Source organism: Rhinolophus hipposideros (genome assembly GCF_964194185.1).
Source record: "Rhinolophus hipposideros genome assembly, chromosome: 1".
Classification (NCBI taxonomy): Eukaryota; Metazoa; Chordata; class Mammalia; order Chiroptera; family Rhinolophidae; genus Rhinolophus; species Rhinolophus hipposideros.
The window spans coordinates 17,494,219-17,508,173 of NC_138047.1; the positions used below are offsets into that span (position 1 = coordinate 17,494,219).

At 34.3% G+C, this 13,955-nt stretch overlaps 1 protein-coding gene across 1 annotated transcript in view; it reads right to left on the bottom strand.

The window, feature by feature from the left end:
• The window catches only part of MALRD1 (MAM and LDL receptor class A domain containing 1), a gene marked incomplete at its 5' end in the record, with an annotated part of 573,210 nt that overhangs the window by 465,844 nt on the left and 93,411 nt on the right, over positions 1 to 13,955 (bottom strand). The gene's annotated exons all lie outside the window — the stretch shown is intronic.

A 13,955-nucleotide genomic window follows, 5' to 3' on the forward strand; every position in this document is an offset into this window, starting at 1 on the left:
GCCATATTGCTTATCGAATTGCCAGGGTCTGCTTAATTTATTCTGATATTCATGTTAGTTTCTCTTCCTCTATTATATCATCTGGAAAGCTGAATTATTCCTATAGAATATTTTACACCAAACCATGGAAGTAGCTACTTCTAAAAAAGTTTAGTATTTGAAAAGTCTAGATCCATTATATTTAATTACTGCTCATCTCCAATTTTTATAGACCTTAGGATTTCCCAAAGCATTGTATGCATTGTTTAATCTGTGCAGGGCAGAATAATTTGACCTACTTTTCAGGTAAATATGCAGAAAAGAAGAAGAGAAAGGGAAAGAAAGACAAGTTATAATAATAGCAGTGTAATATTACAGCTAATAGTCAGTGAATACCCTACATAATACATCCTGTACTCTTAATGCTTTAATCTAGATCTTTCACAATATCTCTATGGGGAAGGTATTTTATTATTATTATTATTATTATTATTATTATTATTATTATTATTATTTTACAGAGAAAGAAAGGGAGGCTTAGGAAAATTACTAACTTAACCAAGGTCATATAGTTAGGAAGTTGTTGAGAGGGATTGAAATCTAAATATTCTGACTGCTAGTCTAATATTCTTTCTGCAGCTGTTGACAATAACTTAAATGTCATTAGATGAGAAACAGGATAAACCAAAGAGGCATAATCTGAATTTGCTTAGTGTGAATGTCATTACACATCCCGATGCAAAATGAGGTTCATTCTCATTGATGATCATTACTTTGGGATTCTTGATCAAAGGCTATTTTTATCCAAGCATATAGTAATAAACTACCTAGATGTTCCTTTGCAAAAGAACTTAGGAAGAAGGTTAAGGGACAAAAGTATAAAGTATATCACTCAATGAGATTGTAAAATTTAAAGTTGTAAGGACATGTTAACCTAATGATAAATCATTTTCAATTTTGAAAATGCTACACAAGGAGGGTTGTGAGGTGAATAGTACCATTACAAATACTTTCTAGATTTTTATAGTTAATATATAATATCTGATTTCCAAAATATATTTGTTTTCTGTCAAGTTTCCTGGCCCCAACAGAATACTTTCAAATTTTATCAAAAGTCAATGAGAACGGATGAATACATTTAAAAATAAATACTTTAAAAATGTTGAGTCAACTTTAATAAGCAAGGGATGACTGTATTTCAGTATATATAGACAATTAGAAATCAGCAAAATGAAGAAAGTACTGCTATATTTAGAATACGGAATGCTCAAATAAAGTTTAGATAACTGTAGTGAAACAAATGCCACTTAAAGGAAAAAAATAATAAAGATAAATATGACAAGTTAAGGATATATGTTAAGAATATTTAAGTCTACATTTTTAAAGGCCATCTCTATTTACAAATACATAATATACAAATAACCCATAAACATACATAAATTCCATTTCAATCCCTGCAGAAACAAACACTTTTGATTCCTATTTCACACAATCTTAAAAACAGGATACAGGAGTGCTTCTTATACAAATATGAAAAGGAAATAAATTATTGTTGCTGTGTAACATCTATTCCACATAGCTACCTAGAAAGGGAACCTTACCACCTGCTATCCAGGGAGATACTGCTGTGGAAATAAATGGATATTAAATGGTAGTAAAATTCAGAAACTACTGCAGCAATTTTATAGTTCTCTAAGGCCCTTAAAGAGTAATTTTTAACAGATGATTATGCTGTTAAAATTCAAATATACTACAGTATACTTTGTTATTATATATTCACATTTCTATACACATTTAAAAATGCACTTTGATCACAGATGTAATAATCAAGATGAAATTAATCTTCTAGTTAGCTATTAATCAAATATAGACCTCATTAAAAGAAAACAACTTTTGAAAATTATGTATATATACATGTATACATTATATATATATATATATATATATATATTTCTGACAGAAAGACAATATCCTGGTTATGTTGTAATAATTGAGATTCAAGGATTTTTCATTTTTTCTGGAGCATCCTTACCAAATTTCTCAATTACATCATCATCAGAATGATCATAATTTGCAATAACAATTGCAGCTACCATTTACTCAGGGATTATTGGGTACCAAGCTTTGGACTAGGGGCTGTTATATACATAACAGGATTCTGACACAGGATTTCTCAAAATTATGCATGTCTGTTCTATAGCTATGGGTAGAAAAGCAAGTGACTCCATAGCAGCTTTTAATTATTTTATGTATAATTACCCTTGTGGCCTCAATTAGTTATGTAAATATAATTACAGTAGCTGCCCCTGGGGAGAGGATGCTAGGGGCATTTCGTGGGCTGATAAATAGGCCCATCACCCTACGCTGTCATTTTCAGAGCTTTTTCATTCACGCAAAAGAAGATTAATTCATGTAGGAGTCAGGGAACCTTGTGAGGGGAAAAAAATATGTATCCAGACCCTGCCTCATTTCAGATTCACTGTCTTACAGCTTCTTTGATGGTTCTAGATGATCCCTACAGAGGTTGATTTCTAAGGAGCAAATATAAAGTGTACAAAGGGGAAGTCTGAGATGATCATTTTGACCTCACAAAAAGACTTAAAAATTTATAGAAACGTGCTCCTTGACATTTACCAAGAGAAGTTGAAAACTTACGTCCACACAAAAACCTACTCATGGATGTTTATACTGGTAGAAGCTGTATTCATAATTGTCAAAACCTGGAAGACACCAAGATGTCCTTCAGTAGGTGATGGATAAACTGTGATACATCCAGACAGTGGAATATTATTCAGTGATAAAAAGAAATATGCTATCAAGCCATGAAAAGACATGGAGGACCCTTAAATGCATGTTTTAACTGAAAGGAGTCAATCTGGAAAGACTACATACGGTATGATTCCCAACTATATGACATTCTGGTAAAGGCAAAACCATGAAGACAGTAACAAGATCAGTGTTTGCCAGCAGTTGGGGAGGGATGAACTGATGAAGCACAAAATTTGTTAGGGCAATGAAACTACTCTGTGTGATACCGTAATGATGGATATGTGTCATTATACATTTGTCCAAACCCATAAAATGTACAGCACCAAGAGTGACCTGAATGTGAATTATGGACTTTGGATGATTCTGATGCATTAGTGTAGGTTTATCAATTGTAACAAATGCCCTATTTTTGCAGGGGAGGTTGATAATGGGGGAGGCTATGCATGTGGGGAGTTGAGGGTACATGGGAAACTTCTATAGTTTCCTCTCAATTTTTCTGTAAACCTAAAACTGCTCTAAAAAATTAACACTTAATTTTAAAAAATGCATTTAAAAAATCTTGATATCTCCATACTAGGATCAATCATTGAGTCAATCTAGAACTATTACAGGCCACTTTGTAACTCCTACATACTTCTCATCAAAATTGGAATTATGAATGTATTAGTATATTGTAGTTCTACCCACTAGATTGGAATCTCTATGAAGGCAGGGACCATATATGTCTTATTCATTCTGTACACATCTGTACAGCCAACTATAGTGTCTGTTAAATATTTACTGAATGAATGAAGTAGTCCTGAGGACAGCAAGTGTTTGCTTCCTATTATCCTATTTCTAGACACCCTTCCAAAATGCCCATTGCTTTACTCCAGTGATACAAAATTATACCCCAGGTAAAAACTTTTCTAGCCAACCTACTTCACTCTTACTTTTATCAACAATTTGATTCTGCAATTTAAACTCTGCTTCTAGCTAATTTCCCCTGTGCCTTACAGAATCTTTAACTGAAGTCAAGAAATATCTTTATTGCCAAAGTTTTCATTAAACCTCCCCTTATGCTTCTTATCTTAGAGTCGTATCCATGCCTATCAGAGATGCATCGTATTGCCAATGGAATAAAACTAGCTTTTTTTTTAATCAGTTATATGTTTATGTATATTTTCTATCTTCTCTGTAAATTGTAATCAGCGGTACAAATATACTAAACATATTCGCATGCTCTACACACTTTTAGCAGATGTTAAATTCTTATTATTATCATTATCATTATTATAATTATTAACCAGCCTTTTTTATGCACATGTGTTTAGATTCTCTCACTGCATCGTTTTTCCCTAAAAGAAAAACTCCTTTACATGTCTACTATACAAACCTGGCTAAATGATGGAAACACTCCAACACTCTTGAAACATAGCCACTGGAAATTAAGAAATAATAACCTATTGTAAAGCCTATCTTCTAAATGCTTATGGGTGTGAAGAAGTTTACATTACTTGAGAATCTTACAAATGTAATCACCCTGGAAGATTTAGTGGCAAAGTTGAAATCAACTTTGAGATTCACTTTACCTACCCACCTCTACCCTTAACTAAGTGTGAGCACAGAAAGGGCGGAGAATTCCATTCTCTTTATGACTCACTTTTCTTCACTATAAATTAGTTAATAGGTATACATACATTTCAAACAATGCCAGATACAAAATAAGGGCTGTAGAAGTGTGTGGTAGTATTTACAGTATTATAATACGGTCTTTCAGGTATCTAAATCTGTGCCCCAAAGAGACAGGTTTATATCACCACTGGAAGGAAATGGCAATTACACTGTCTGTAGTGGCAGAGTTCTAGAGGCAAAAGACGCAGATTGTCAAGAAAATTTGGTGTTGAATGGGGGAGGATCATTATGCCTCTTTACACTTCTCAGCATGCACATTGCTGAAAAGAGAAACAAAATGAACAAGAGAAGTAAATGTGAGAGAAAAGAGAAGGACTGACATAATATGAGCTTACAAACAAAAAAAAGACACTTCTAAAATTTTCAGAGTGAAGAAGAACAATGATCTTGCTGAAAAATAAAATCCAAAATGAGCTCAAAGTAATGACACCCACACAAAATTCATCTTTACCACAGACACCATTAAGAACATAATGTAGTGAAATTTAATCTTAATCATAGAACATGACTTTCTTATTAAATACACAGGTTATATTCTCAATAGCATTTTCAACTGAAAAGCGAATTATTTCTTTTTTATACCTACCGTAGTGTCTATTATTTTATCTCTACTATCATGATAATTATTTTACCTCCACTATCATGATAATTATTTTATCTCTACTATCATGAATTTCTTTAATCTAACAATATAATTATCTATGGAACATATGGATCAAAATATCATGGGTTATTTACCATATTTTACTTGTCTACAGAAATATGTTTCTCTTTGTTTCCCTCAGTGATCAATGGCTCCATAATTAGAATGAATAGACTTTTTCTCCACGTCTTGGTTTTATGTTACAGAAATGAGGAGCCTTCAACAGAAACAACTTCCCATTCCAGTATTTTACAATTACTTCTGTCTAGGGAGTTTTTTGTTTGTTTGTTTGTTTTTTGACTGGAAAACTGTCTAGATTGTAATTCGAGGGCAATATGAAAAGGAAAATGACAATCCAGTTTACTAAGATTGCCATTTTCTTACTCTTCTAGTAAAAAGATGATTACTAACTCATCTTTTTACTACAAAGACTTATTTTTTTACCAATATGTGTTTCATAAAAATGTAAGATGATCAATAATTAGCAAATTTAGGTTTATTCTGAGATGCTTTTTTCCCTTGTAGTCAGACCTATAAAAAAGAGAATGAGATGTAAACTAGCAGCGTATTTTTCACAGCTTTTATTAAACTAAAAAGTAATTTGTAGCAATTCAGAGAGATGCATCATTTTAGGAAGGCTTTAAATTTCTATTTAAGTTTAAATATGTCCAACCTCACCAAAACATACCTTCTCAAAAACATTTTTTCATAAAATATGTGGGGGGAAAAAGAGTCCTAATTAGAACACACACACACACACACACACACACACACACACACACACACACACACACACACACTTTAACACACACAGCCAGTAGGCCAAGAAAGAAATCATCTACCAGAATGCCTCAAGAGAAAAATGGTACATTGGAACCAAAAAGAGATGCTCCCTCCTCTACTATTCTTTGTGGTAACCATCCTGTGCTCTCTATTAACAAAGCCTAACATTGTGTGAGCTAGTCAAAACAGATATGTTTATACAGTCCTGCTCTGGTAACTCACTAAAAGCAGGGAAAAAGGGCGGATTTGGAGCTGAGACACAATAAATTTATAAATGGTACACATGCTTAACCGTGTCTTGTATGTAACTAGAGGAACCCCATTTTAAATCCAGGCCATTTGGCTCAAGAATCCAAATTCTTAACCACACATTATTTCTTTAATCACAATATATTTCATAAATCTGAAACCTCTGAATTGACTTCAATAATTATAGTGTATCTCAGGAACTTAAAAGACGGTTTTATGGACATGAACAAAACATGGAGATCGCTATTTTGCCAATAGACCCATGACTATAGCGAAATGAATTCAAAATTAGCAAAAAAACTGCAATTCTACAGAGTCGTAATTTTCATTTCTTTGCCTGCTTCTTTTGCAGAGCTAATTTTATACTAGGGATCTGTTTATTCACAGAAATGCTAATTCTTCTTCCCATTTGTATGAATCCATGCATTAAAGAGTCACGTGAGATACAGTAATTTGGGAAAAGTATACAACCAGTATCTAAGTTTGAAAAAGTAAAACAAAAAATAAGAAGACACTCCTTTTTTCCTATACTGTATGACCTGTTTTTGCTTAGGCTTTATTGATACTAAGCCAAATATTAAGTATTGACTTAATGTGTGTTTTTTTTTTCCCGTTAGCAGAGAGAAAAGTAGAAAATGAGAAATTGTTTAGATCTATTTTTAGAGAAACAAAGGACATGCATTTCAGACTAAATAGTTTTTAGAGAGAAATAAATTATAGAACTCAGAAAATGTCATTTGAGACTATTTAAAATATATTTACAAAGTACAGAGTTGGCTTTCTCATCTACATTACATAGTGTAGACTGGAAAAACAATTATTTATAGGTATACTGGTGTGTGTGTGTGTGTGTGTGTGTGTGTGTCCTGTTTATCCAATGTGGACATTGGAAAAAATGTATTACTGATACTATCTGACACATCAAATCTTCATTTATAAGTTACTTTCTAAAACAAAAGCAACCACTATGTAAAGCAATACTAGCAATTTTAGTCTTACAGAAAATTAAATATTTGTTCACAATAATGGGAACTTCTAAATGGTATCTTCATGACTCTGACAGAAGTGAAAGCAAATTTCAAACTGCACAGTGAAAGTCGAACGCTTCTACTTTGCTGATATGACTGTTTATTAACATCATAAGCCGTTAGCCAAAAAAAGGCAAAATGCAGTGAGTGTCATTAAATAATCATTTATATCAAAAATTCAATTTTAGTTCCTAGTCTAAAGAAATAATTCAGACTAACATTTTTAATCTAAGAAAAATAAAGAGATGTTCTTAAAATTGATGACAGTGCCATATTGATTTCAAATAACCTGTGCAAGGGAAATGGACTTATCAAAAAGTGGAATTGTTTGAACACTCCCGGGCACTGATTCTACTCTCTGCCTCCCACTCGGGCCCCAAATCCTGATAGGGTTTGTCCTGCTGATGCCAAGTTGAGTTTTGTCCTTGAGAGTTGAGATAATGAGATAATTTTAACCCTTCTCTTAATAGAAAACATACAGATTATTTGTCAAAGTTCTTCATAAATAACAACACAAACCTGGTATAAAATCACTCTGGCATGGACATTTCTGATATGTTTCTCCCATGCTCAGACAAAAATTCTGTTAACAACGCTTTACCCTGAAGCTAAACCTATTAGCGTATGAAGGCCAAGGGAAATTCTGCTGAGATGTTGGATCTGGCCTGCTGTGTAAGTACTTCAGTTCTTCTGTTACCATGAATAAATATTGGAGAAACTTAATTTAACATCATAGCCAGTGTGTGGTATCTTTAACTGTCCACAAATGAAAGGAAGGAAGGAGGGAGGGAGAATAGGAAGGAAGAAAGGAAGGAGGTTGGGGAGAGATGGAGGGAGTGAGGGAAGGAGGGAGGGAAGGAAAAAAGGAGGGGGGGACGGAGGAAGGAAGGAAGAAAGGAAGGGAGCTCCTTGAAAACCTGTACACCTAGGTTTCAATTTAAATAATTGTAGTTTTATGTTATGATATAAATGAATATAGAAACATTCAATTATATCACTCAAAGTTATCAAAACTCTAGAAAATGTCATAATCTTTATATATCCTGAACTTTTTTAATGCAATAACTTTTTTCCTCTCTTTTACCAAAGTTGATTAAAACATATTTTTTCCCAAAAAGGTTTGAAGATATTTCAGAGGCATTAAACACATAAATTCTTAGTAAGTTTAACAATTCTTTTGAGGTAGGCCATAATCATTAAATCAAGTTGGTTTAGTGATGTTTGTGAAAACGAGAAAATCAGAATAAATTGCATCAAAATATTAAATATTTAAAATTCCAGGACATCAATGTCCCTTTTAAGGATGACTTATTTTTTATAAAAAGAAATCTTGATGGTGGTATTGTTTTTTTCCCCTTACAAGAAACAACATTTTTCAGGCAATTAAATTCTCTATGGGGAAATTGATATGTTGGTTAGTGCAATGTTAGATGTAGATGCTCGGCCTAAAATCCATGCCCTTCCTCCCTCCTTGTTGCAGTGAAGACCTAAGGCTCCTCTTATTCCTCAGAATTCCTCATTGTGCCTTTAGTTCATCTCAATTCACTACCAGAACCATGAATGCAGATTCATAAAAATGGAATGAACAATTAGCATTTCTATGCAAAAACAGATCCCCAGTGTAAATTAGCTCTGCAAAAAAGTCAGGCAAAGAAGGGAAAAAAAACACTCTAGAGAACTGGAGTGTACTTGCTAATTTTGAACTCATTTCACTCTGGTCACCAATAATGATCTCCATCTTTTCTTCAGGTCCATAAAACAATCTTTTTTAAGTCCCTGAAACACACTCTAGGAATGGAAGGCAATTTACCACATTTCAGATTTATGAAATGTACTGTGATTAAAGAAACAATTACAAAAGGGAAAGGATTAAGTTTTATTTTATTTAAGGATATTAATCATTTAAACTTCTAGGCAGAATTTCCTGTTATCATCTGACATCCTAGGGCATGACAACCAAAGGGCTTGATTTCTCCTCCAAAAAGTGAAATCTTTACCTCTGGGTTCAAAGTTTCTGTTGCTTAATCTGATCACAATGGCAACTCTTCATTTCTGTCAAGTGTCATTCTCAATTTAATGGTGACTTTGAAAGGAAAGAAAGGCTAATATGGTGTGGTCAAGAAGAGGAATTCTGGAGACAGATAAACAGCATTTAAAACAGGGTTCCACCAATTACAAACGAGACATTAGGCAAGGGTGCTAATTACAAATTTATGTGTCTCAGCTCCAAATCTTTCCTTCTTTGCCCGGCTTTGAGATACTGGAGCTGAACCCTGCAAACATTTCTCTTTCGACTAGCTCACACGATGTTAGGCTCTGTCCATAGGAGCACAGGATGGATACCACAAAGCATAGTAGAGGAAGGAGTGTCTATTTTTGGCTCCAGGGAACTTTTCTTTTTTTCTCTTGCCCACGGCTGCCAGCAATATAAAGTGATCCACTGTCTAGTCACCATTTGGTAAGCAGTACAGGCATCCTAGTGGATAACTTCTCCTTTGGCCCCCCAGCAGTGATCCAAATCTAGCCCACAGCATCCCAGCAAATTCCCCCACATTCCAGTGGGTCCCAGTCACACCCTCTCCAATAAAGTCTAAACCTCAGTGTTGGGTTGGGGGAGGGTACAGTTATCCAAATGTATTCTGTCCTTGGATTCTCCATCTCAGCCCTGGGTGTACAAGCTGCTCCCCTATATTTGCTGTTCCTTTCCTTTTTACTGTTCTCTTTTACCTCTTTTTGTTGGTAGCTACCTTTTACCATGTAATAATTTTTTATAGTGAGTCTTCCTTGTTCAAATTTCCAGTTGTGTTTTTTATTTCCTAAATGGACACTAAATGATAAGAAAGTCTGTCAAATAAGGGTAATAGTGCCTACCTCTTAGACTTGTTCTGATCATTAAAAGAGTTATATATAACATCCCTAATCTATGTACATTTGGTAGCAGTCCTAATGCATATCAGAGATGGCTTAGAACTGTTCATCTCCAGCATAACTTTCAATAGATAACTTTTCTGAAATAGCAAAAAAAAAAAAAAAAAAAACAGAAAACATTTTAAAAAATTCCTGCTGAGAACTTATCTACCTTCAATAAAAAAACATTCTCTAACTCCTTACAGGTAAAATAGCACTTTCTTTACACCTCTGCTCTAGTCATAATTGCAAAGCAACACTACTAATCGCAAAGTATTTCTTACCTAATAGACTATGTTAGTTGAGAAAAACAATCATACTTTATTCTTTACTGAATCTCTTGGCACAGAGCACTCAATAAAGGTGTGTGGTGAGTCACAGCTTGGCGACAATGCCAATGTATCAAAACCCATCAAGGGTCTTGATTTTTCTCAGCAATCTGATCTTTGTTCTGCATGGATTGTGGAGATGCTCTCCAATTCTGAGCCTCATCACACCCATGAATATGTCCATGCTTCCCCCAACCCCGCTGCCATTTTCTTGACTTAAAACTATCTTGAGTTTCATTTCAGGTATGGGGGGGAGATCAATACAGTGTGATACTCCTGTAACCTTCCCTCTTATCTGTCTTCATTGTTTTTAATAGCCGTTATTTAAGTATTTTTGCCAAAGCTTATCCATCACCAATACTCACTTTGTTTTCCTTCTTTATTAATTTTCCAGGGATGGTAGGATAACATTAGAGCAATACAGGTGTAACACAGAAAGAATAGATACATGGCCTTGAAATAGAAGAAACATAAAGGGGACCCTCAAAAATTAAACATTAATAGAACTAGCCACAATCTATTGTTTTATGAACAATTTATTGATTGATGCACTACAATTTGGAAAATACATTCTGAAGTATTACATAGTTCTCTGCCATTAATTATACTGGAATGGCAATTATGTAGAATAAGAGTAAGCATTCTTATGATAGCAGAAAGAATTTAATAAAGGTATATTTGTAATATCAACTTGTCCTTGTCTTTTGAGTTCTTTCTTGCATTTACTTCAAATTTTGTACTCCATCACAGCAAGACTAAAAGTAAGATGTCTTCATTCATTGCTACTGTTTTAAAGCTAATCTTGTTTGCTTTCAACTGAAAGTCTTTTCAGTTGTATGAGAACTCAATTCTGACTGCCTACATTAAAAACCTCTTACTTGAGTAGTATGCACTTTATGTTCAGAGAGTAAATACGTGCACATAAATCTTAGCCAACTAAGTACTAATGACTAAATGTCACACAAAGCGACTAAGTCACTAACGTACTGACTCATCACCACTGGCCTCATCTGCTTCATTTGAGCCATCAGATGGAAAAGTCACACAGCTTGCTGGATGCAATACAGCCTTCATCCTCATGTGGCACACATCCACCTTTAAAATTAAGAAATGGAGAGGAGAAAACATCCTCTTCGTCAACAAATAAAGAGAATGCGTAATTGTTTCAGGAACACGAATTTTTAATTATGCTTAGGATAAAGAAACTGGATAAAAGTAAAAATTGTACAAATCAGAGTACGATTTGCTATTTTCATCGTGTGTGTGCTGCTACAAAAGTAAACATAAGGGGCTCAACCTCCCTAATCATCAGAGAAATGCTCAAAAAAACCACAATGAGATACCACCTCACTCCATTCAGAATGGCTATCATTAATAAATCAACAAACAAGTGTTGGCGAGAATGTGGGAAAAAGGGATCCCTTGTGCACTGTTGGTGGGATTGCAGATTGGTGCAGCCACTATGGAAATCAGTATGGAGGTATCTCAAAAAACTGGAAATGGAACTACCTTATGATCCAGCAATTCCACTCCTAGGCATCTATCCGGAGAAATCCAAAACACTAATTTGAACAAATATATGCACCCCTATGTTTATTGCAGCACTATTTGCAATAGCCAAGATGTTGAAACAACCAAAATGCCCATTGGCAGACTAATGGATTAAGAAACTGTGGTACATTTATACAATAGAGTATTACTCAGCTGTAAAGAAGAATGAAATCTTACCATTTGCAACGAGATGGATGGACCTAAAGGACATTATCCTAAGTGAAATAAGTCAGACAGAGAAAGACAAATACCACATGATCTCACTTATATGTGGAACCTAAAGATCAGAATAAATGAGTAAACTAAACAGAAATAGTCTCAGAGATACAGAGAAAAAACTGATGGTTGTTAGATGGGAGGGGGAGGGGGATGGAGGAGAAGGTAAAGAGATCAGAAAGCAAAAATTGGTAGCCACAACATTGCCACTGGGATATGAAAGACAGCTTGGGGAAAATAATCAATAATGTACAGATTTTGTAGGGTGTCAGATGGACACTTGTCTTATTAGGGAGACCACTTCATGGACGGTGTAGATGCCTGACCACTGTGCTGTATACCTGAAGCCGAAGCTGAATAATATTGAATGTCAACTATAATTACATATATGGTCACGGGATGCGGAGTATAGTATAGGGAACAGAGTCAGTGGAACTGTAACAGCTATATACAATGTCAGAGGGGTCGTAGATTGGGAGAGGGGGTTATCACTCTGTGAGGGGTGTAAATGTTTAAGTATTGCATTGTTTTGTACACCTGAAACTAATTTAAAAAAGTAAACATAAGGCTAATACTGTGAGGAGTGCTCTGAAGGGTTGTACCATTAACACTGTTGGTGGGATTGCAGATTGGTTCAGCCAAGCAAAGCTTTCCAAAGCTGTAATTCAAGTACAGGGTCCAGGTAAATTTCTGGCCATTCTGCCCCCTCAGATCGAACATAATTCACTACCAGTGAAACTTGGCATAGTTTTTAACTCTCCTTGCAGTCCTGTCCCAAAACTTCTGCCTGGTAGTAATAGCAAATTCCATAAAGGAGATCCTACTTTCTGGACAAATTTGCAAAAACAGTAAGAAATGTTTTTTTTTTCTTTGTGTAAAACCAATTTCAGAAATAATTCATAAAATTTTAGTCTAATTAGAATTTTACTACACCCAACTGAGCTGGTGTTCAGATTGAAGCATATATAAACGAGTTTTGAATTAATTTATGAAAAGAATTCTCTGTAAGTGAGATCAAGTACTCTGAGACTTCTGCTAAGGTTAATTTTAGTGATAAATTAAAACTCTTAGCCACACTTATTCTCTCCAATTACATTTTCTTCAATGTCAACTTTAATGCCTTTCTACTATTCCAATTCGGGTGATGTGGTATTCGATTAGGAGAAGGAAAATGTTTAATTAAATAACAGAAATGAGGTAATGCTGGTTAACCCTCAAAAACTCATTAGTCATTAAGTCTGCTGCTTTGCATTCCTCGATGTCTATCAGAATCACACATACACACAGAGCTTAGAAAGGTTTATTATATGTTCAGGGCACACGTCCTGAACAAAGTAATTACATGTTAACATAATATAAAGTTGGTACATGGAGTTTATACAATCTATCCAATGAAAGATGACTTTAATAAAAGACCTTTAATTAAAAGTTATTTAATCCAATTCTCAATCCAGAATTGTTCTCTGATATCATCCTTGATCAGTATATTTAGCTCTCATGATAATGCAACTTTTCACTTACTGTGTTGTGTAAGGAAACATAACTTTAATAATATATGACGTGCCTGATTTCCACATGTGAATATTTTTCATCTATACAGATAAAGAAAAAATGAAATGTGACTGTTCTCAGGCAACACTTTTAATACTGTCTACTAATTGAGACAGGGTGTAGGAATTGTCAGAAGGAAAAATCCATCGCTGTTAAAATGCCAAAGTAACTGCAGGCACGATGTTATGTTGTTTCAATGCATTTGCAGAATCTAAATTAATGGTTATGAGTTTCAAAAATGTCTATTTGACTTTCAAAAAAATGCTTATTTCAGTA